General features: G+C 39.5%; 1 protein-coding gene across 7 annotated transcripts in view; it reads left to right on the top strand.

Moving 5' to 3' along the window:
* The window catches only part of DMD (dystrophin), a 1,912,888-nt gene that overhangs the window by 497,292 nt on the left and 1,393,077 nt on the right, over window positions 1-22,519 (top strand). The window lies entirely within an intron of this gene.

The following is a 22,519-nucleotide window of genomic DNA, read 5'->3' as shown; positions in this document are numbered from 1 at the left end:
ACTCTGCTCTCATATTTCATGGATTCCCAGATGCACTGGTGTAAGGAGGAATTTTTCCAGTATTCTTTTGATAACCTTTGCTATTCTTGTCACATTTTGCCTTATAGTTCTGGAGGCCACATACCATCCCCTACTTTTATTTGGTTCCCAGATCAACCAGGTCTCTTAATGGAATCGCTAATGAAAATCTTGCTCTTGAACTGTAGTTGATTGATTGCTTCCTCAGTCATGATCTGGGAAATCTGTCTGTTGTGTGGCTTGAATAGCCCCCATCTGGTCAGTCTTGTTGCCACATTCATCTGTCTACTCTTACTACTCCCCAGTCCCATCTATCCTGTCCATAGTTTTAACCTGCCAGTTCTCTCCCTTTGTGATTAGGCTTTACTGGTTTTACACAATATCTGCAGGTGCTGTTTTGAGTCTCCCCTTTGAATCTAATCTTCTTCCAGAGGTATGGACATTGCACTTTCTGCATGTCAGTTTCCTGGTCTTAAAATAAGTATTGAATTTCCCTCCTCTCTCTAGGGGCTGTACTTATGCCCTAACTGGCTGGCTCCTGCTTTTAGTGATTCTTTCCTGTCTTGATGGAATTAGTCTAGAACTATTTTGTTTTTCTGTTTCTTGCCTGTTTGCTAGTTTGCTGAGCCCTGATGGTTATATTTCTCTCAAGTGTTCTATTTCTCAACCCTTCCTTTTCACCAACCCCTGTTGCTCTAGTAGGCCTCTCTGAGTCCTCTCAAATCATAGATTTTTAAGAAGCTCAATTGCACTCATCAGACCATATTAGCCCTTTGTTTCCAGCCACTTAACACAGAGAATCTTTAAAACCTTCAGGAATAAATCGCACAGGAACAGACGTGTACGTTTAGTTGACAGCTGCATTCTTGTCTGCTAACTTCTGATTTATTGTTTTTTGTTTTAACTTTCATCTCTGGATAGTTACTGCATTCCATCCTGCCTATCTCCCACTCATATCAAGCTCTCATTTTTATTAGAATTCGTTTGTTCTTCCTTAGCCTGTTGCTGTCTAATTTCAGATAGCCTTGAAGAGTGAATGGTGGCCTCATACTATTTTGCATTCCCTTATGCCTCATCTGTCTCTTTGCTTGTCTCCCACATCTAGTTTTGCCAGTCAACACAGTCTTTTCACTTCACCTCTCCTTAAAACTCATTTAACTTTGAGTGACTATTTATGTATAATACTTGGAAACAGTTGCAATTGGCTTATTCTCAGTTTTTATTCTGAAGAGACTATTCTTTAAACAATATTCAAGCAGAAATTCTTACTAATAGTCGCCTAGTGAATTCCAACATGGGAAAAAAAATACTTTTCATTATACTCCCTCTGCTTCTGCCTTTCTCTTTGGCTGCTTCATTTCAGTTGACCTCTCTGATCATGAGTTATGATCTTGTCCCTTGTTCATGAACCAGTGAGACTAAAACTAATTTACTACTGCAATTTGTGATTTACATTTCAGTTTATTTGGTGAGGTACTTGCCCCACTACATCTTAATCTCTAAAGATTTGTGCAAGGATTCACCTTTTTAATCTTAATATTTCTTTTCTCTTTATGTTTCCTAACCATCATTGTAATTTGTACAAAGCTTCCTGTCTTCCTAAAACAAATCCCAGCAACTTGATATTCTATTTCTCAGAACCCATCTATGGTACACTACTACAATGTTACCAATATAGGTATTATCAATACCTTTTCTCATCAGCATAGCATCACTTCCAGTGCAAAGAGACAGACAAGTCTCTGTGTAGAAAGAGACTATATAATTATTTATTTAGCATGGGCTATAAGTAGAATTTATATAGCATTGTCAAAGAAAAAGTTGGATAAATATGGTCTAACTAGCTATTGGAATTCATTTTAGTCTTAATCATTACATGAATGAGATTTGAAAATAATTCAGATTCTCGAAGGTACCAGCTCATTGCTAGTAATGGAAAGGAATGATTCACACATTCTATGAGGAGTTTAAACTGGTGGAGTTTATATAATCCTCCTGCCCATGAATTTAGTGTTTTTTAACCAGAGTTTATCCTTGAAATTTGCAGTAGAAATCTATTTCTGAATCTGTTACCCCTTGTAGTTTTTTCTGTATGTTTGTAATGGCTAGAATTTATTTGCTTTGGCCAAAAGAGACAAGTCCTTTCTTTGAGGCAGCTTTAAGGGTGACAGGAAGTCTGTTTTAGAGTAACAGCCCTGTTAGTCTGTATTCTCAAAAAGAAAAGGAGTACTTGTGGCACCTTAGAGACTAACCAATTTATTTGAGCATAAGCTTCCGTGAACTACAGCTCACTTCATCGGTCTGTTGTCATGCAACTAGAATCCATGTTCCAAGCTAGATACTTGAAATAGGTTTGATTCCAGAGAGTTATAATAGGACTTCTAGTGGCAGAATCCAATGAGGTTAGATGCAAAAGTGTATGGAAAATATCCAAAATAATAGAAGTTTTACTGAATTCAACTTAATAAGATAACTCTTATAAACCGTACCAGAATCAAAGCCCAGTGTCAGGAAAAAGCTTGTAATACTGTTAGCATGTCAGAAAATCTCCATTTTTGGGCTGAGAATTAAGACAATCCCATGGACTCAATCTCCATTTGTTCAGGATTGCAGCCTGATGCCTAATCTGACAGAAAGGGAAAACCTTCTGATGCCAATCCTCACAATATTGGCAGATCAGATGCCATTCCTCTATTGATCTTTCCCTGTAATCAGGAGGCTAATGTTATTCCTGTTGCCAAGACACAACACTACATATGCAGCTAGCCTGATGCTTACCTGAGCCAAGATTCAATCCATATTTGTTATCCCAAGGCTCAAAATATCTGAGGCGAGGCAAGGCCAGGAGGTGCCCTTGGGAGGAAACAGAGTGGACCATTTGTATTTGGTGTCCTTGTGCCTAAGTGCCTCACCCTCAACAGAGTATACAAAATTCCTCAGCTGACAAGCAGTGTTTTTCCTGACCCCATCTGCCATTGGTCTATGTTCCCTTCAAACTGCCTGGGGCAAAAGCTCTGACCACACCAACTTGACTATAGGGAATAAGCACTTCAACTCGGTTCAGTCAGGTTTTACCTGAATCAGTTCTGCACTAGAGTCTGTAATCCGATTATTAATTCTAAAATGAGTGATGATAGAGCTGAAGGAGGCATATTGCTTTGAACTCAGAAGTGAGAGGCGCAAGATGATTCTTTACACACACACACACACACTCACATATACACACACACACACGGTCAACTGTGATAAGTGAGCTGGTCTCTGTCCAAAAGAAAACCAAGAGGACCTCCATGGGATCACGGCCTGCGATTTGCCCCATGGGTAAGCCTCAGGTACAAAATCCAAGCCATGCATGAAAACTTTAGGAAAGACCTTCAAGCTTGTATAGGAAGCAGAAAAGAAGAGAAACTGGTGAAAAGTGGTTCTAAGGCACTCAGTGCAATGGGAATAATGGACATTTAATGAAAGGCTGCAGTTGATTTTTAAATGAGACAGATGTCAAGAAGACTAATCTTTAGCAGTGCTACTAACGTGTTAAGATATTGTAGTCAAAGTGATATGTTTGTGTTTTAAATACAAGTTTTCCAAAATTAGAATTAATAATAGGACTTGAGTGTATTTAATCTTCAAAGCACTTTACAAACATTAATTAATCCTCCCTAAAACCCCTGTGAGGAGGGTATGACAGCATTATCACCATTAAACAGATGATAAAATTAGTTACCATACAGTGACATTGCAGAAAAGAACTCTGTGTCCAGACGCCTATCCATTTCTTTGTGTTTGTTCTTACCAGCTCAGACCCAGCATTGTTGAGAAAGCTGTGAACTGGGAAAACATTCTAAATTGTAACATTCGAGTGAGCACTCCAAACCTCTCTTTGCTTCCAACATGGTTAACGTTGGTTACAAATTCATGATAAATATATTTCCTTTTAATTTTGGAAGTATTTGTCTTAGTCCTGGACCAGACGGTCGCAATTCTTTTGCGACTATTTAGCAATATTTTGCTTAACTATATTGACTAAAGCTGCCTTTGATAATTTGAAGAGATCAGTAGAATAGTAGTTGGTAAGTCCTCCATGTGTATGAGAATTAAAAGATTTTTTTTTTCCATTCCTAGCCTCAGTTGCAAATAATGAAGAATCAGAGCTTTGGGAATTTATATACATTTTAAAAAAGAGAAACAAATCCAGAGGGAGATGGATGAGATGTATCAATATCTATCTTTGTTCTAGATATAGAAATTACAAAGTGGCCCATTTAAACTTTTCCAAAGCCGACTTCCGTGACATACCATTTTCAAAGTTATCAACTGATTTTTTTTTTTTTTAGGCAAATTCTTTGTCATGAGATTGCTTTACAAAAGTGTCTTCAAACTATTTCAAAGTGTGGACTGGGTTTTAATCCAGGGATTGCCTTGTGAGCTACCTCCCTTTTCAATCACACAAACCCTGTGCAATTATTTATAAGGAAAACAATATTAGGGAAGTACTTACATATTTTTATTCTGAATTCTAATGTTATTTAACAGTTAGAGATTAGGAGATGCAGCCTGCGCCATCTGATCAGCCAAATCTCCACATACCAATTTGAGAACCTCTACTCAAGGAACTGTTTAAATCATGCTAATTATTTTGGGGACCCAGTCCTGACTGCATTTGGGTTGAAGTTAGTTGAGGATGCCTGGCACCTCCTGGTATTAGCCTTTGGTGTTAAGCCTTCATTGATCTATGTGAAGCATTGTGAAATAATGTATGTGGGTGCTCAGCACCTCTGAAAATTAAGTCCCTTTTTTGAAGTTCTCTGTCCCTTCTCTACTCCCTTTGCACTACTCAGGTGGTGTACAGTGTGAATATTGGATTCCAGTTAGCTACTTGTAGGGCTACATTCTCTACCTTGCTCTGGCCCTGTTCCACCACCCTGGCAGCACCCAGGGGATGCAATTTGGCCCTTCTTCCTCTCCTTGACTCTCCTATCAGTTTAAAGTTTAAAGCTAGTGTTATCTTCTATGCCACATTTCCCTTTCTGCTTCAGTGCATGGGGTATGTTGAGGGTATGGCCAGAGTGTGTTGTCCTCAACTGGCAGATGTCTCTCTTTGGCACAATTGCCAGCTGGTACTTGTTAAAGGAGCCCCCAGGCTGCTCTAATCTGCGCTTTGGTCAAGAAGAGAATCAGTGAGTGTAACCTGCTCTCTAAAAGACCCCAGGCCTCACTTCTGTGCAGAGCAGAAACTTGGCACAGAAGATCATATGGCCCATTAAATACAGATTGATGGTAGAATCAGGATGACTGTACTTTGTTTACTACTAGATATCTGTGTTTATACATTTGTTTTAGTTGTGTATGTGGTATTGGGAAATGTCTGTTAAAATGGGTATTGGGTTGGTTGCTTTGATAAATTAAAAAAAGGAAGTGCAGAATTATTGTGCCATGAACTGTAGTGACTGGTATGGTTTTTAAATCTTTGCTTTGTAAAGTATTCATCACCTTTCGTCGTCAGTGCAGTTTTACAGTGTAATCAGTTATCACTGTACTGACAAATATTAGTCTGCTAGTAATTTATCATAGGCTGACAAGTGCCAGAATTCATCCTCACATTTGTATCACTGAAGCAGACAAATAGTTGGCTTCAGAGACTAAAATGCAATGTGATATATTATTCTGACCCACAAGTTGACATGAAAATTGTTTTTAATCATTAAGACTCAAGTCAAAATGTTTTTCTTGAGTTTTTTTGTTGGTGTGTGTGTGTGCGCGCGCGCATGTGTGTGTGTTTTCTTTGACAATAATCTGATTCTGTGCAACTCATATTCTTGGTATTAAGGAAACCACTTCTCATAGTTTCAGGATAAAATGAACACAAAGACTGATAGATGAATTTTAAGCCAGTGTTTCGGTTCCTCAGAAAACAGCTTTTAGTGTGCCTGATATAAACATGCTGCAAACTCAGACAGTACAATTTGCACATTAATGATTTGCACAGGAAACATTAATTATATACATTTTTACATACTCTGTTCATTCTGCCTAAAAGATGAAATACCGGTAGGTTTATACCACTATCCTGCTCTTATCTGTTCTCCACCAAAATGCTCTCAGACTTTAGTGCCAGAAGGAACCATCATGATAATCTAGTCTAACCACCTGCACATTGCAATCCACAGAACCTGAACCATACACTCCTGTAATAGACACCTAACCTCTGACAGAGTTACTGAAGTCTTTAAATCTTGATTTAAAGACTTTAAGTTAGACACCACCATTAACTGCAGTTCAAACCAGTAAGTGACCCATCCTGCCATGGAAAGTGAAAACCCCAGGCTCACTGCCAATCTGACCTGGGAGAAAATTCCTTTCTGACCCCAAATATAGTGATCATTTAGACGCTGAGCATGTGGGCCAGACACCAGGTAAAGAATTCTCTGTAGTAAATCAGAGCCCTCCCATTCCAGTGTCCCATCTCCAGTCATTGGAGATATTTGCTAATAGCAGTCAAAGGCACGTTACAGGAAAACATATACCTTATGTTTCTAACTTTATTATCGATCATTTAAAGCATTTTTAATGTATCCTTGCATAACTTAGAAGTGCATTCACTAGGAACAGAAGCCAACTAAAAGAAATGAAATGTACCTAGATGAATTTCAGAGCTGCCAGCTGCACTAATGTGATCACTCTGCCTCATTTAGCCATATTTACCACTCATGTCCTTTCATATTTGAGTGTGCCATTGTTACATTCCAGGCAAGTCGACCTGTACTGCCATTTGTCCTAAAACTAGCATATCTTATCTGCAGCTGTAATTCTTCATGTGGAATGTCTTGATCTCATTATTGCGCAGGTCAATATTTTGTGTATTGGATGGAATTCTTCCGAGAACCTTCCCTCCACTAAACCAGGAATTAATCCCAGTCATATAGTAACTTCTTACACCAAGCAATTTGTACCAGAGTGACCAATAGCACTTGACTTACTCCCTTCCAAGGACATTCTGTACTAAGCTGCGTATTATCCTTTTCTACTCTGGTGGTGGTGAAGTCCCCTACAGATGTTGGCACAATCATCTATTGAGTTTTGTATTGTACCTCATTTATTTCCTCTACTAGCTGCTGCAGCTACCATTCCCCCAGAGCCGGATGTAGGCATTAGCAGACTAAGCAATTGCTTAGGGTCCCGAGCAGCTGAAGGAGCCCCCTATTAATTATTAGTGTTGGAGGGACCCAATGGACTAGAACCAGCACTGCATTCCATCTTGCCTCTTATCTGTTCTTTCTGGGTTCTTGTATCCTACTGCATCACCACAGTATCTGAACGCTGCACAAGATGTAAATAGTCTGTGAATGATTTAAGCAGAAAACTATTTTTTCTGCTTTTCTCCTCGTAACAGGATGGTTTGCCTCATAGGCTGGAGTGCAGGGGACTAAGCTAGCCCTGATTAGGACTAGCCATACCTGGGTGAAATAAGATGATCCCAGATAAAAGATAAAAAAAGCTAGAAGCTGGGGAAGCCCAGCTAGATATGCAGATGCACTTCAGGGACCAAGAAGGCTCCTGCAGGGGTCCTGAGTTATGAGGAAAAATATTCAAGGAGGGGGAGAAAACTCTCTGGCCTTAAAGAGACCCCACCCAACAAGCAGGGGAGAGACTGACAGCCCCTCAGAGAGGAGAGGGCTGTGCCCAAATGAAACTGGGTGAAGACTTCATGAGTTTTGTTTTGAAAGACTTTGTTTGGACAACTGGGAGAGACACATTGACCCAGAGTTAGGGCCTGGCGGGTCAGTGTGCACCTGAGTTTTAATGCATGTGGTTCCTTCTGGAGATTGTGTTGAATTATTTGGTGAACTGTGAGTTCTTAAAGTGCCCTGAAAAGACAGATTAGGGAGTCAGGTGCAGTAAAGTCATCTCTGTCTGTGAAGAGGCACGTGAAAGGCAATTAATGGCCACATGGCTAAACTGCCCCTGAACCAGGACAGGCAGGATTTCTCCTTTCTTGTCATCCTATTCTTCCTCATTTTTGCATTGCTGTCTTCATTTTTGTTCCACCTTGTGCTTAAATTGTGACTTCTGAACTCTCTCTTGTATTAATTTGTATTTCCTAAGAACCAACATCTTATCCTAGTAAAAGGAGAGAATTGAAATGTTAAATTTAAAAAGTGATAGTGCCTACTTTTGTTCAAAGTGAGAGAGCCATTTCTTTCTTCAGACTGCTGAATTGTCAAATGTTCCATTTTATAGCTAAAGATTTTTTTTTTAAATTATTCTGTTGCAGTTATAACAAGATTGTGGTAGAAGTGAAAATGAATTATAACTTTCTGCTGAGATTTGTTCAGATCCAAGGATTTACAGGACCGCAGCAAAACTCAATTGCTAATATTTAATGCATCTTATTTTTTTATCCCTGTGTCACTGTCCATTATGAAAAAGGAAACATTCTACTGCAGTACAGATGTCTGAAGTGATGTCATAGTGTACGTGTGGGATGATGTTGCTTTAAATTCAACGTTGTAATAAACACTCCTTTTTAATGCATGCCAGTGCTTCACAATATGTTTATTTATGTTGGCAGTGAAGGTAGCTACAAGAAATATCTTCAAGTATACATTTGTAATATGGCAAGAGGCCTTGAGTTGTAGTATTTCTCTTAGAATTGTAAGGAATTCTGTGATCTGACTCTTGGACTAAAATTAGAAAATAACACCATACGAAAAATACATATAATTTTTTAAGATCATGCAGCACTCTGTGCCTGGAGGGCCATTACACACACCTCTATAATGGGCTATTGAGCACAGTCTAATAAAGGGAAAAATTGCTGCTGGGTCTTAAGCCAGAGTCTCCAGTTTACTGAATACAAATAAGCTTTTTTTACCTATTGAACTGCAGTAGCAGCAATGCTCCAGTCCAAGTCCTCTTTCACTTACAAACAAAAGCTTGTATTTTGCACGATAACTTGTTTTCCATTGCATATGCAATGGAACATCTCTGCAAATCATTACTTTTTCCCCTACGTGTGAAGGTCTTTAAACTGGCAATACAAACTTAGTCTTTGCCAGTTGTCTAGACAGGCTGTCATCAGCTTGTTAAGGATTGTGCTGATTGAAAAATTAATTGATGAAAGGGTAACAAAATGTGATGGCATAACAACGAGACTGCTTTATTTTTAAGACAGGAAATGCTTTTGGTTTGTTTCATCTCAAAATTATAGAGAGTGCTGAGATTCATGCTAATCAGGGCTTTTGATCCCGGTAGTGCTAATGAGAGTTCCTTGTGCCTCTCAATAAGAGAACAGACTTCTCCAATTGTGCTCATCCCTTATATGTGTTGAAATCCACTGACAGTTATAGGGGAAGATGCTGTACTCCTGAAGCAGGTGTTCATGTGGAATTTGACAAGGCTGTAGAAGTTTTTCTCTTATTTTGTGTGGGTCTCTTCTGGAGCAGCCAAAAAAAAAGACTGAAAAATTGTTAGGTTGTTATAGAATTTGTTCAAAAGATTGAAGAGCAAGCCACTTAATCATGAATTTAAACCCTGCATGTTCATTTTAACTGTCGAAAGAATCTGAGGATGTACAGCAAGTGCTCTTCTTTAAACTGTGTATTAAAAACTCACAGTTGATGACCTGAGACAACGTGGGTGAGGTAATAACATCTATTGGACCAGCTTGGTCCAATAAAATACATTACCTCACCCACCTTGTCTTCCTAATATTCGGGGAACATCACAGCTCCAGCAACACTGCAACAACAGTTGACAATCTGACATTTTACTTAGCTGTTTGTACTTAGGTCCATTTATGTACATGGTATTACTTACGAGTTGATTATCCCTTTGCCTAAAAGCAAATGAAGAGAAAAAACTAAGTTTATATGTGGTCAGTTTGTATATTACACAATAAGATGCTATGATTCACCCCCTTAAGTTACTTGTAGGGTCTCGAGCTTTAACTTCTTTCTTAATGAACTCCATAATGAAAAAGAGTGCTTATACCAGGACATCCTGCTATCCATTGTCTTGCTGCAGAATGGAGGAGTGAAGACCTTGCTGATAAAAACTTTTTGGGATGAATGATTTCACAAATTAGCCAGTTTTTTAAAAAATTTATTTAACATGGAAGCTTTCTGCAACACTTGCATCTTTCTCTAAAATTTTAAACTGTCTCGAATACATGGGGAAAATGTAACATTTAGGTCAAGAAAGCTACCACATGAAGGTAAGCAAATATAAAAATCAAGGGCAAAAATCTGGCCCAGTTAAGTCAATGTCAGAACTCCCATTGACTTCAATGGGGCCAGGATTTCACACTAAATCATGTCCTACATATATATTTTTCTTTCTGGCATTACTTCTGAAAATTTTTTTTTACATTTTCCTATCTCGTGCACTAGCAGGTATGTACTGTGGTCGACCATTAAAAATAAAATATCTAAGGTGTGTCTGGTACATAGGAAAGGGACGGGTGTGTGGGTGGTAAGGACTACTAGTGAGAGCTAAGTCAGAAGCCAGGAACCAGAGCCGAAATCAGGAACACACCAAGGGTTGGGGCTGGGAGTCACACCTAAGGTTGGGCCGGAATCAATGTCGGGAGACGCACCAAGGCTCAGGGCTGGAATCAGAGAGCCATGTCAAAGGTCAGATTGGAGTCAAGGAACAATGGCAGGGTCAATCTGGACTAAGGGTCCAATATAGGTGCAGGTCAGGTCAGGGTTCACTCAGTTGCTCGGACAACTTCCTATGCCACCTCCTGGATTTTAAGTAGTGCATCTCTACTAATTGGCCCGGATAGATGTATGCTCCATTCAAGGAGCTTCGTGGTTAGAGCCTCTGATGGGCCAGAGTTAGATTCATAGACTTTAAGGCCTTGCATACAACCGAGGTCAAATTAACAGACATAATTTCCTGGATCACTTTTTCCCTTTCTTAAAAATATGTACTATATTAGCAATTCTCTAGTCCAAGGGCACAAACTCCGAGTTTATGGATTCTGCTAGCCTTCTCCCCTGCTGGTTCTGGAGATCTGTTGGGTGGTGGTGACAGTCTAGACACAGCTTTGGACCATGCACCTGGGTTTGAGACCCATGATCCCTCACCTATTGTTGGTCAAGCCCCATTTCTTTAAAGCCATCTGTAAATACTTGCAAGTGCATTAATGAATGACAATGTTTTTTTCTTAGACTAAAATGAATTGTGTTAAGGTGGCAATACACTTTGGTGTTTGCTCCTTTCCGTTGCTGAATAAATTGATTTTAATAGTGGTTGTTAAATGGGTGTGTATAAAAGTGTTTCCAAGGTTTAATTGACCTAGTTAGCAGTGACTTAAATGGAATGTATCATGGAGGAGCAATCCAAAACAAAGCTAGCAATTACGGAATATTAATAAGGTATTGGTCTTTTTTATTTTTTAGATACCATACCTGAAGGACAGTTAATAAGTGCTTTAAGACTTTGGAGTATCATTTGCAATTTTTTTAAGATTAGACTTTCTGATTATAGTGCAATAAAAAAATTAATTAGTTTGCTCCAGTGGAGCAGTTAATGTACTACAGAGTGAAATGGTATCCTCTTCTCCCTCTGTAGAAGGCTGATTTATTCTCCTCCTTTCAGACACATTTTTGATTCGATTGTTTTCTAAAGTTAATTAAATAAATGGTAGTATTTTATACAATGTTGTAAGGTCTGAAGTATGTTAAACTCACAACTGTAATTATTTTCATGGGTTGTTTAACTCAATACGTTAAATGTTTGCTCACAAATCTCAATGGAATATTTACATCTGTTAAGAGCTAGAGAAGAGAAAAAAAATAGCACTAGGAGTGACCAGTCATGTGGTTTATTGCATAATGCCACTTCTCAGCTAGAAGGAAAAAAGACAGTGTTAAAGTCCCTTCCCACAAAGTCTGTCACACACGTGCTCATTATGAATATTACAAAAAAAAATCCACCACAACTTTTTGTCTGACTGTAACCTCTTCCCGTACTTAAAACAATTGTTAATGGAGGTACTACAAAATAAAATGGACAAGGCAGATAGCGTTGAGATGCGGGAAGGAATGGGGAACAGTTGAACACCTGAAGACTAAAACAGTGGCATTGTACTGGTACCAGGTAGCTGCAGTCATTCAGTTGGCAGTTCATTATACATCTGTGTTTGTAGGCGTGTTTTAAATTTCTCACTCAGTTAAATTTTACAATTTCCGATTGATATAATTTATGATGAGGTGGATTCTTGTGCTTAGAATTTAACACACAAATCCATTTTTATCTATATAGCCCACTTAACTTTTTCGCTTAGTAGATGGAAGCTGTTTTGAACCATTGCAATTATGATTTACTGTAACTCAAACTACTGTATACACAGGATACTGTGAGAGAAGGGTCATGAATATGAAGATCTCACACTTACAATTAACATTAAGGTTATTTCAGCGATAAGTGTAAGCTGGTGAAGCAACTAAACATAAAACTAATCAGCTAACTAGATAGCTTTTCTTAGGGAGAAATTTTTATGTTTTTGATTGCAGAGAAACAATTGACAAAACACAAAGGTGAAGAAAATGATACTGCTGTTTAGGGATTTTTATGCAGACCCTCAGCCATGAATAGAACAGACTTCTCTCAGGCTGGCACTCTCTCTTTTAGAGCAGCTGTTTTTTTATGGACCATCCTTGGAGCCACTGCATGAGCCTAAGTTGCTACGAATTCCTTCTTTGGCAAAGAAAAGGACAGGACTCTGCATCCTGGCACTGAGGTGTCTGGATCACCATTTATTTTTCCTCTTGAGATTTAATGTATCTTACCTTGTGCTTAAATTTTTTGTTTTAATACGAGCAGGACAATTGGCTTTTAAATTTTGTCTTGGTGTAAGAAGGATAATGGTCCCGCTATTGTGGGGAACTTTGCTGGCTTATAAATTAGCCCAGTGAAACAGGCTATGGAGGATCTGAGTCCTTGCTCCACTTCCTTTACCCAGAGGCCTGCCTGACCTCAAGGACTCCCCTTCCACTCTGTGTGGCAAAGTCCTTGTAACCCCAACGAGGCTGGGCCCAGGATTCCTGGGGGGGCTCGACCTACAACCTTGTCATGGCCACTCTAGGGCAGGAGCTAGGGTGTCCCCACTTTGGGGTGCTCTCTCCGCACTGGATGCTTCCCTGACGCACTGATCATTATATACAGTTCAAAGCAAATACAATTTATTAAATAGCAATCAATTTAAAAAAAAAGAAGGAAAAATGGGAAAGGTTAAAGGAAAACTTATAACCCCACTCTGTGGCACGGGGACATCACAACCAGTGACTCTGGAATGCAAGGGCAGTTCCTAGTCTGTTCCTCTCATGTCCCAGGCCTCCTGCCCTGGCCCTGGCTGTGCTGCAGGCAGAGCCGTCCCTTGGGTACAGTGAATCAGGGCAACCAGCTTGGGCCTCAGGCTTTGGGGGTCCCCGAAGTTCCATAAAATTGTGAGGAGGCAGGCGGGGAGGTGAGGTGGGAGACAGGTGGGCGAGGGGGGTGAGGAGGCGAACAGGGAGGCGAGTGGCAGGTGGGCCTGGGGGAAGGGGCGAGAAGGATCCTCCCTACCAGAATCTCCCCCCTCCCTCTCAGCACCTACCGCCTGCCATGGATCAGATGTTTTGTGGTGTCAGGAGGTGCTGGGGCAGAGGGGAGAGGAGCAAGGTCACAGCGCACTTGGGGGAGATGGCGGAACTGGGTGGGGAAGAGGCAGGGGTGGGGTCTTGGGGGAAAGGGATGAGGTGGGGCCTGGGTGGAGCCAGGGGGAGCACCCCCCAGCAGATTAGAAACTCGGCTCCTATGTCCCAGGCCCCACAGCCCCGTAGGGGCAGCCCTGGTTGTAGGGATGCTGCAGGTTGGACACTTGCTCTGGTAGTGGCCATACGCCTTCAAGTTCTAGATGGCAGGACCCTTCTTCTCAGTGTCAGCTTCCCCCAGTCGGAGTTACATTCTCCCTCCAAGTCTGGCCTGCAAGGCCTCTTGGCTGGGGGTGTCTTCCTGCGCTAGGCCCTCTGCCCAGGATCCCCCCTTGCTCTCTCCAGATGCTCACCACTCCTGACTGCTCCAGCTCCAATCCCAACTCCAGCCCCAGCACTGCTGCTGCTCTGCCTCCAGCTCCCTGGGCTGCTTTTCTGGCCCCTGTGGCTCTGGTTGCTGCTCTCCTCCCAGCGCAGATCTGCTCTCTGGGCTGCTTCTGTGGCTCTGCTCCCAACACTGACCTGCTTCCTGGGCTGCTTCTCTGGTTCTCTTTGGCTGGCACAGTTCTGCTCTCCCTCTTAGCTCGGGCTAATGCTCTCTCCTTGGTTCAGCCCCACTCTGTTCCACGCAATTCTGGCTCACATGGAGAACAAGACCCTCCCCCAGCCTCCTGACTCCCTCATTAGAATGCCTGCCCTATCAATCAGGTTGACCTAGAGCATTGGCCTCTCCCTATTGTTCCTGGGGACTGTCCGTTTCAGGATCCTGATTTCCCATTGATGCTTCCCTTTCCTTTTGGTACCAGGAGCTAGCCAACCCCAAAAAAACCCAGTGGGTTTTAGTAAGGGGCCAACAGTCCCCTTACATTTGCAAAATCCTGAACTTGTCATAGTTATCATTAATACAATGATTTATAGAGTCACAGATTTTAAGGCCCAAGGGACCATTAGGATATAATCTGTCTTCCTGCGTAACACAAGACGTAGGATCTCCTCAGTAATTTCTTAACAAGCTCATTGCTTCTGTTTGAACTACAGCATATAATTTAGAAAGACATCCAGTCTTGCTTTAAAGTCTTCAGGTGAAACCATCACATTATTAGGTAAATTGTTCCAATAGTTAATTAACCTTGCTTTTCAAATTTTGCATCTGATTTCTAGTCTGTTTGTTGAGCTTCAGCTTTCCACTGCTGGCTCTTTTTCTGCTGAAGAGCCATCTTCTATCAAATCTCTTTCCTATGTAGGTACCTTAACCGTTTCTTAGATAAACAGATTAAGCTTCTTAAGTCTCCCACCATAAGGCATATTTTCCAGACCACTAATCATCTTATAGCTCTTTTCTGAACCCATTCCAAATTTTAATATCCGTTTTGAAGTGTGGACACCAGAACCGAACGCAGCATTCCAGGAATGATCTAGCTAATGCTACATACAGAGGAATATAACTTTCCTGTTCTTAATTGATATTCCCCTGCTTGCACATCCAAGGATCATATTCACCCTTTTAGCTACAGCAGGGAACTGGACACTCATGTTGTGTTGGTTTTCTATGATGCTCTTAAGTTCTTATCCATATTACTGCACTCCAGGATACTGTCCCCCACCATTTAAGTGTGAACAACATTCTTTGTTCTTAGACATATGACCTTTTATTTGGCTGCATTACAGTTACCTTTAGTCAGTTTTCAAATAACCAGCCATTAATCCATTTCATATTGGTTATACTGATTTTTATGTAGTGCTAACTCTTGTATCAGAATGTCATGCAGAGCTAAGTCTTATAGAAGTCTCAGTATATTATGTCAACAGTGCTCCAAGATTTGTTTAAAAATCAACACTAACAGTTCAGAAACCTCCATGGGCACAGCCTTTAAAACTCTTGGGTGCAAATTATCCAGTCAGGCAGATTTTAAAATGTTTCATAGTTGCGTTGACATCCTCTCTCCGCTACTGATGGAATAGAAAATATTTCATTGTCACTAAGATACGTATACCTTGTCCTGCTTCCTTCCCAATAAAGAACAAAAATATTGATTATTTTTGTCTTTCATGTATCATGATTGACAATTTTATCATTGAATCATTGAATATCAGGGTTGGAAGGGACCTCAGGAGGTCATCTAGTCCAATCCCCTGCTTGAAGCAGGACCAATCCCCAACTAAATCATCCCAGCCAATCGTTACCATCCTTATCTACTATCAGACCTTTACCACTGCTAGGATTTAATTTGTTCTTGAGATATTTTAAAAACTTTCTTTTCATTGTCCTCAGCCCTAACCCTTAACTCCCCTTATTGTTGTCTGTAATTCCTCACTGCTGATTTGTATCTTTCCTATCAGCTTCCCCATTTTTCCATTTGTTATATTTTTTTTTAAACAGGCTTTTTTTAACCAGAGGAGCCTTCATTTTTCATTGTGGAATTGTAGTTTTCTTGGCCATCTAAAACATTCTTACACAAATCCCAATTGTCATTCACTTGTTATGTCTAAATATTTCTTTTCACTTAGTTTTTCCTCATGATTCTTTTCAGCTTTTGGAAACTGGCCATTTTAAAGTATCAGGTGTACATATTATTGATCAGGACTAGATTCTCTTTGCACAGAATGAATGAAAATTTGTTGTGATCAGTTGTACCTAGGCAACCATCAATATTCACTTCAATGGTCCGTTCATATTTTGCTGTCAGAGGGGGTCTGATACAGAAATATTCGGACTTGGTTACAATATTTTGTGTGCTAAAAACTTATTGATACTTGATCAGAAAAACTTGGATGGAACCATTTTCTGTTGGAAAATGATGTTCCTCAGAACACTTCACAAAATCATGTTGATTTTGGTGAAACTCCATTTAAGAGAAAAAATCGGATTGGGGGAGTTCCAACAAGATTGAAACATCCTGTTTTAACACTTTCAAAATGAAATATTTTGTTCTTTGATTTTTAAACAACCTTTCATTTCAAAATTCTGTTTGTTTTGTATTTTATAGTATGCTGTGAATTATACATTATAAAATCAAAAGAAAGCATTTCAATATTGGAGAAACAATGTTTTGATTAACCTATAAAGCAATGTTTTTGCATTCTCTTTTGCCGATACTTTTGAGATTTTCAGGACTGTTCCAAATTGGAACAAAAAAAAATGTCAAAATCTCAAACTTTCTGAAATGGAGTTTCCATCTTCAGCATTGCTCAAAACTGTAATACAAATTGTCTTCTGCAGCATAACTCTATGTACATGTATAAAATCTAAACCACAGATAAGTATTATAATTTAGTATATTCAAAATAAATAACAAAATCAAATGAAACAAAATATGATTATTTTAATATTTCATGAGATAAAAATATGAGAACATATACTCACTGAACAACATTAATAAATAGATACAGTACTAATATGATACTACTAATAAAGATGATAAATAGATACAGTACTAATTGCTGCTGAAGTGGACTTCATGCAGAGTACATTGATAATACCTAATAAGATTGTCCTCTTTTCTGAGAATATATCTGGATTTAATAAAGACCATGATGTTAAAAGATCTAGGAGAGATATCAGATAACAATTAGAGGGGAATATGCAAGGTGTTAGGGCAGTAAAAATGGCCAGTACACTACATATGCAAAGGTATTGCATCATAAAACAACAAGATAATAGTTCTGGAATATTGTACTGAGTTGTAGGCAGCACGTTGTAAATAATACACTGGCAAATTGGATGGCATTTAGAGAAGTGCAACAGAAGTAGGAGATGAGAGATTTTTGTAAAGGCGCGCGTGTGCAGACACACACACACACACAGAGCAGTCGACAGTTACTATTTCTTTGAGGGATAGGTTGGAAGGCAGGCATCATATGTCTATCAAGATGTGAAGGGTGTAAACCTCATCTCAGGAACTTCCATCACATGTTGATATATATTAATGCAAGCAGGGGATGCATCCCTAAGCACATTCAGTCCTGTGCCTCTCTTCTGAGACTTCTAGCAAGAGTGATAGACAAGTACATTTAGAAAAGAAAATTAACCTAGCTACTTATCTGCTCAGATCTGAACCGACACTTTTGAGTCATTACACATAGGTCACCAAATAGTCACCAGATATTCAGATGGTAGTGACTTTGTCATTAACAACTCAGGTTTTATTTAAAGCGATGATCTGGAGATGAGATGTTGTACTTATTGCAAGTCTATGAGTTATTCAATCTTTCCTGAAAGATTACCGATACAACTGCCTGATAATTTTGCTTCTCTCCAGTTATATGAGAGAGAAATAGGAAATTTGCTAGTCTCTGGTACATTTAAAATGTTCTTGGTAAATTAATTTCTTTACAAAATTGTGAATGTAGCATTAGTCTTCAATATGGTGCGATGTGATACACTATGTGGTACTGTGTAATAGATCCAGTTATTAGCTCAGAAGAAACAACTGCTCTCTCTCAGGTCAATAATATACTGTTGGTAAACCTGCCAATTTTGGGTCTATTGCTTTTATTTTTTATTAGAACATATAACTGACTGGCATATTAATATTCTATAAACAAAGACTACATTACAAATCTGCATCACAGAATTAGCTAAGGATGTGGGTCTGCCTCTTCCATATTTTCTCTAGCAGTATTTTCACAAGGCTAGAAGAGTTGGATGGAGATTCTTAGAGATGAATGCACAACCAATATATGCGAAAGGAAGGCTAGATTTTAAGATCTGCTAAACACACTGTAGTGATGACCCACTTAAATCACTATTTCTTTTCCTTTTCTTTTTTTTTTTTTTTTTTGGTTTACATATAATCCCAATAAAACATAGGTTCACAGGAATTTCTCTTTAATTCAGCTTGCTTTAGGTTCTTTTGCTTATCCAAGTATGTTCTGTTTCTATATTTTAAATTCATATTAGTACATGTATACTTTCGTCTTACAAATCACCAACCTAACTGATACCCTTGTTGGTAATCTCAGCAAAAATAGAAAAGACTGAAAGGGCATGGAGACTGGCCACACTGTACCTTAAGCGGGAGCGTGGGGTAGGTGTTGTCTGGCTTCATTAAGGAGGGAGGATCGAGAGGTATGGAAGCTTCTGCAGAAGCAGAGTGGGTCAGCATGGTGATGCTGACTCACCCCCAGGGACCAGAAGGGCAGGGAGTTGATAAAGGGTAAGCTTGGCAGGAGAAGCCCTCTTTTCCCTAGACCAAGTGGAGCAGCAACCACGCTCCCACCCTACGAATTGGCAAATTACAAAGTTTTGTCAAAACCTACGCTGGCTATTGCACTAGCCACTCCTTTCTCACAGGGGTGGAAAAGATTGGCCAACATGGGGGTGGGGGGGATTCCCCTTTCCCACAGTGGGTTCAGGGAGGGGCTTTGTTAGGGTGGAATAGAGAACAGGAGTTAGGCTATGTTGTTGCATGTCATTATGTAAGTGTGGGGCAGATGTCCTGTGCAGATGCACCAGAGGGAGGGGATAGAGCGATCAGATAAATGGGTTGGTAAAGGATTTAAAGGAGGTGTTTCTTAAAGAAGTGGAAGGGATGGTTTCGGGCACCTGTGACTGGCACGGCAGGGAGCCAACCCCCCACCCCTTTATAGTGCAGCTTAACTCTCATTTGAGGGTGGGGGGAAATGGTAAGGTCCCAGCAGCAGGTTGGCTGAGGACCAGGAGGAAAGGGTGGTGTTGACAGAAATCCCCAGGTAAATATTCAAATGATTATGGCGCTCCCTGTACTGTACACTTTCATCTGCTGGATAGTCCCAGACATCAAATAATAAAGTTGTGGCCTAATTAAACCATCTCCTGTGTCTCGTATCCTTCCAGTATAGCTGGACCATAAGGACTTGTCTACATTACAATTGTAATTGATTCCTGCTGTTCCAGCCACAAAGTAATTGGAAGTTATAGTGTAGATGGCACCAAAAACTGTTCTTAATAACAGGTTAAAATCTTGGCTGCTTCAGGATTGCAGAGTCCAGGATAATGCCTGTTTCACTACAACTTCCATTTGTGTAGTAACAATGTCCCCATACTGTTAAAGTTGTAGAGCCCAGACCTACAAAGATTTAAACACGTGAGAAATTTTACTTACCTGGATCGTCCCATTGAAATCAATGGGACTGCTGGAGAGAGTAAAGTTATTCACTTGCTTAAGATTTTATAGGCTCAGATCCATTTTTCAGACCTATTACTCTGTCCCCTCAACCCTAAGGCTGATCCCTTCAGGCCAAGTAAGAAACAAATGAGTGGATGGATAAAACTTCTGTGCAACTATCAGTGCTGTACTTGTTCTCTGGAAAACAAGACAACTTGAGTCTCAAGGGCTGTCACTCTTGGATTTCAGACTTTGGCAGGCACTCAAAATTCACAAGAGTAGTTTAAGGTATTTCAGCAGAAAGGGCACAGAATGTGTAATGCAGATGGTACTGAAGTTGCAAAATATGCAATTCCCCATCATTCTTAGGCACTCTTGACTTCTATATCAACTTGTGCTACCCCAATCCTGCAAGCTCATTCTTGAGGAGAACCTTGCGCCCACATAGAGACACATTGACTTCAGTGGGCGTCTGTGTGTAGGTGCAGAGGTTTGCTAGTGTCTTCAGAATTGCGACATAGATTGTTTAGAAATTGAGCTACGACAGTGGGCACAAAAACAAACATCACCTAGGACCATTCTGACATTGTTCATAGCCCTTGGAGAGGAAAAAAAGCACAGGTGCTAAGCTTTAGTGAGCTGTCCCTGGGATATCACTGTGAACCTAAGGGAACAGCAGCCTACACCCCCAGTCTGGAGAGAGAAGGGATGTAGGTCCTGGCACATAAAGAGGCGACTGCTAAAGAGGACAGTCTTACAGCAGACCATTGACGGGGGTCAAAGGGACAGTTACCCTAAAACTGCAACAATGTCTTTTAAAAGAAAGAAGTATTGTATCTTGTCAATTTAAAGGTGAACTGTTTTTTTTAATAAGTGCTTTGATAGAAATCAGTGGCTAGACATAAGAGTCTTAATTTGTGAATAGTCTGTAATTTAACTTATGCAAGTGATGTATATGTAGAGTGTCTAACAAGGCGGACTTGACTTTCTTGATCTTTAGGTAATATAAAACTTAAATTAATAGAAAATCAGTACATCCATTATTTATCTGGCAAGATATAAATTTGTGGTTCTTTGCTTTGATTTCGATGAAATTATTTTCAGCCAAAACTCTTTTCAGTGAAAGATGCAAATTTGATGACACTGAAACACTTTCTCAATTTGTGTCCATTTCACTGAACATTTTTGGATTGAAAACAAAAATGTAAATAAGTTGAAACGTATTGTTTTGACATTTTAAAATAATGTTTTGAATGTTTGATTCAAAATGACTTCATTTTTTTTTAACTTAAAAAGCCTAAAACCCTCAACATTGAAACAATGCTTTTTTGTTTTGGAGCAAACTAAACTTTCCATCGGATGCAAAAATTATTTTATTTATTACTTTCACCAAAAATTATTTTTGGGTTGGACTGAAATGCCATTTTTCAAATTTTCAGAATTACCAGCTAACTATAACATCAATTATTTCACAGATCTAGATATCCATCAGCAGGATTGAAAATGCATCTGTTAGGTGCTTTTGGTAATAGCAATGGCATCAGCTGTTGTGGGACAGAATCAAGCTCCTATCTCAGGTCTTAGTAGTGTTCAAAAGCTTTTCAGTTTACTCAGCTTTTAGAAAGTTGAATTCTTTTGTTGGAGAATGACCTTTGAATCTCCTCTATGTGTTTGGATTTGAGATCGATCTTTCCAGTGCTGAGTAATTAACATGAACAAAAAACAACCCTCACTGCTCTTCATTGTAGGCCTAATACACAAACCCAGGCTGTGCCTAATGGCACTTTGATCACTATGGTGCTCATGCACAGTTTGTTTGAGACTTATACCAAGAGCAGCCTTTGTTTGTTTAATTATTCAGCCTAGGAGAGATCGATTATAAAACCTAACATGCAGAAGGTAGTTTGGAGGACATGTGGTAAAAAAAAAAAAAAACACTTTATTTTGAAATGTTTATCAAATTCTGGGCATAAGATTTTTTTTTTAAAAAATAAATAAAATTAGACTGAAAATGAAATAGATGACAACTAGAAATAATGAAGGGACATGCAGGGATTATGAAGAGGTCACTTCAAGCAAGAGAAAAGAACAATAAGCCCTTAGGGTAGTTTTGTCTTTGTTGTTTTGTTTTTGTAATAGGTAATAGAAAATTATGAGATTAAAGTTTTAAAGAAGACAAGTTTAGGGACGGACAAAGTAAAAACAGATCTGCATCCAGATCTGTATTTTACAATAGGATTCTTTCTCTAATGGCCCAAACTCCCACTCCAAAACTTTGGAAACATTCACCTCTAGAATTTAGTGATTCAGGACACTTTCAACTTAAGCAAACATTTCCTGATTATCTGAATCCCAGCAGTTGCAATTCCACTCATAGTAATCAAGAATACTCTTCAAGAAATTGCAATAAACATTTGGAAGGTGAAGAGCAAAGGATAATATGCCAAGTGAGAAACTGGTGTTTTTATCAGGTTTCTCACTGGCTGCTGGTCAAAATAAGAGATAATTATCTCTCCTCAAATGTACAGGAGAAACAATTGTGCACCCAATATATTTTTACTGTTTTTTAAGCATTTGTTCCTTAACAACACGCTCTACTGCCCTCTAAATAGATGTAAATGTCTTGTAATGTTCAGACCTATATTCAATTATGATAGTTTGATTGTTGCTGTATTCTGTTGTCTGATAGACCTACCTTAACCCCGTTGTATGGAT

This window comes from Chelonia mydas, chromosome 1, assembly GCF_015237465.2.
Source record: "Chelonia mydas isolate rCheMyd1 chromosome 1, rCheMyd1.pri.v2, whole genome shotgun sequence".
Classification (NCBI taxonomy): Eukaryota; Metazoa; Chordata; order Testudines; family Cheloniidae; genus Chelonia; species Chelonia mydas.
This window is presented reverse-complemented; position numbering and strand designations above follow the sequence as displayed.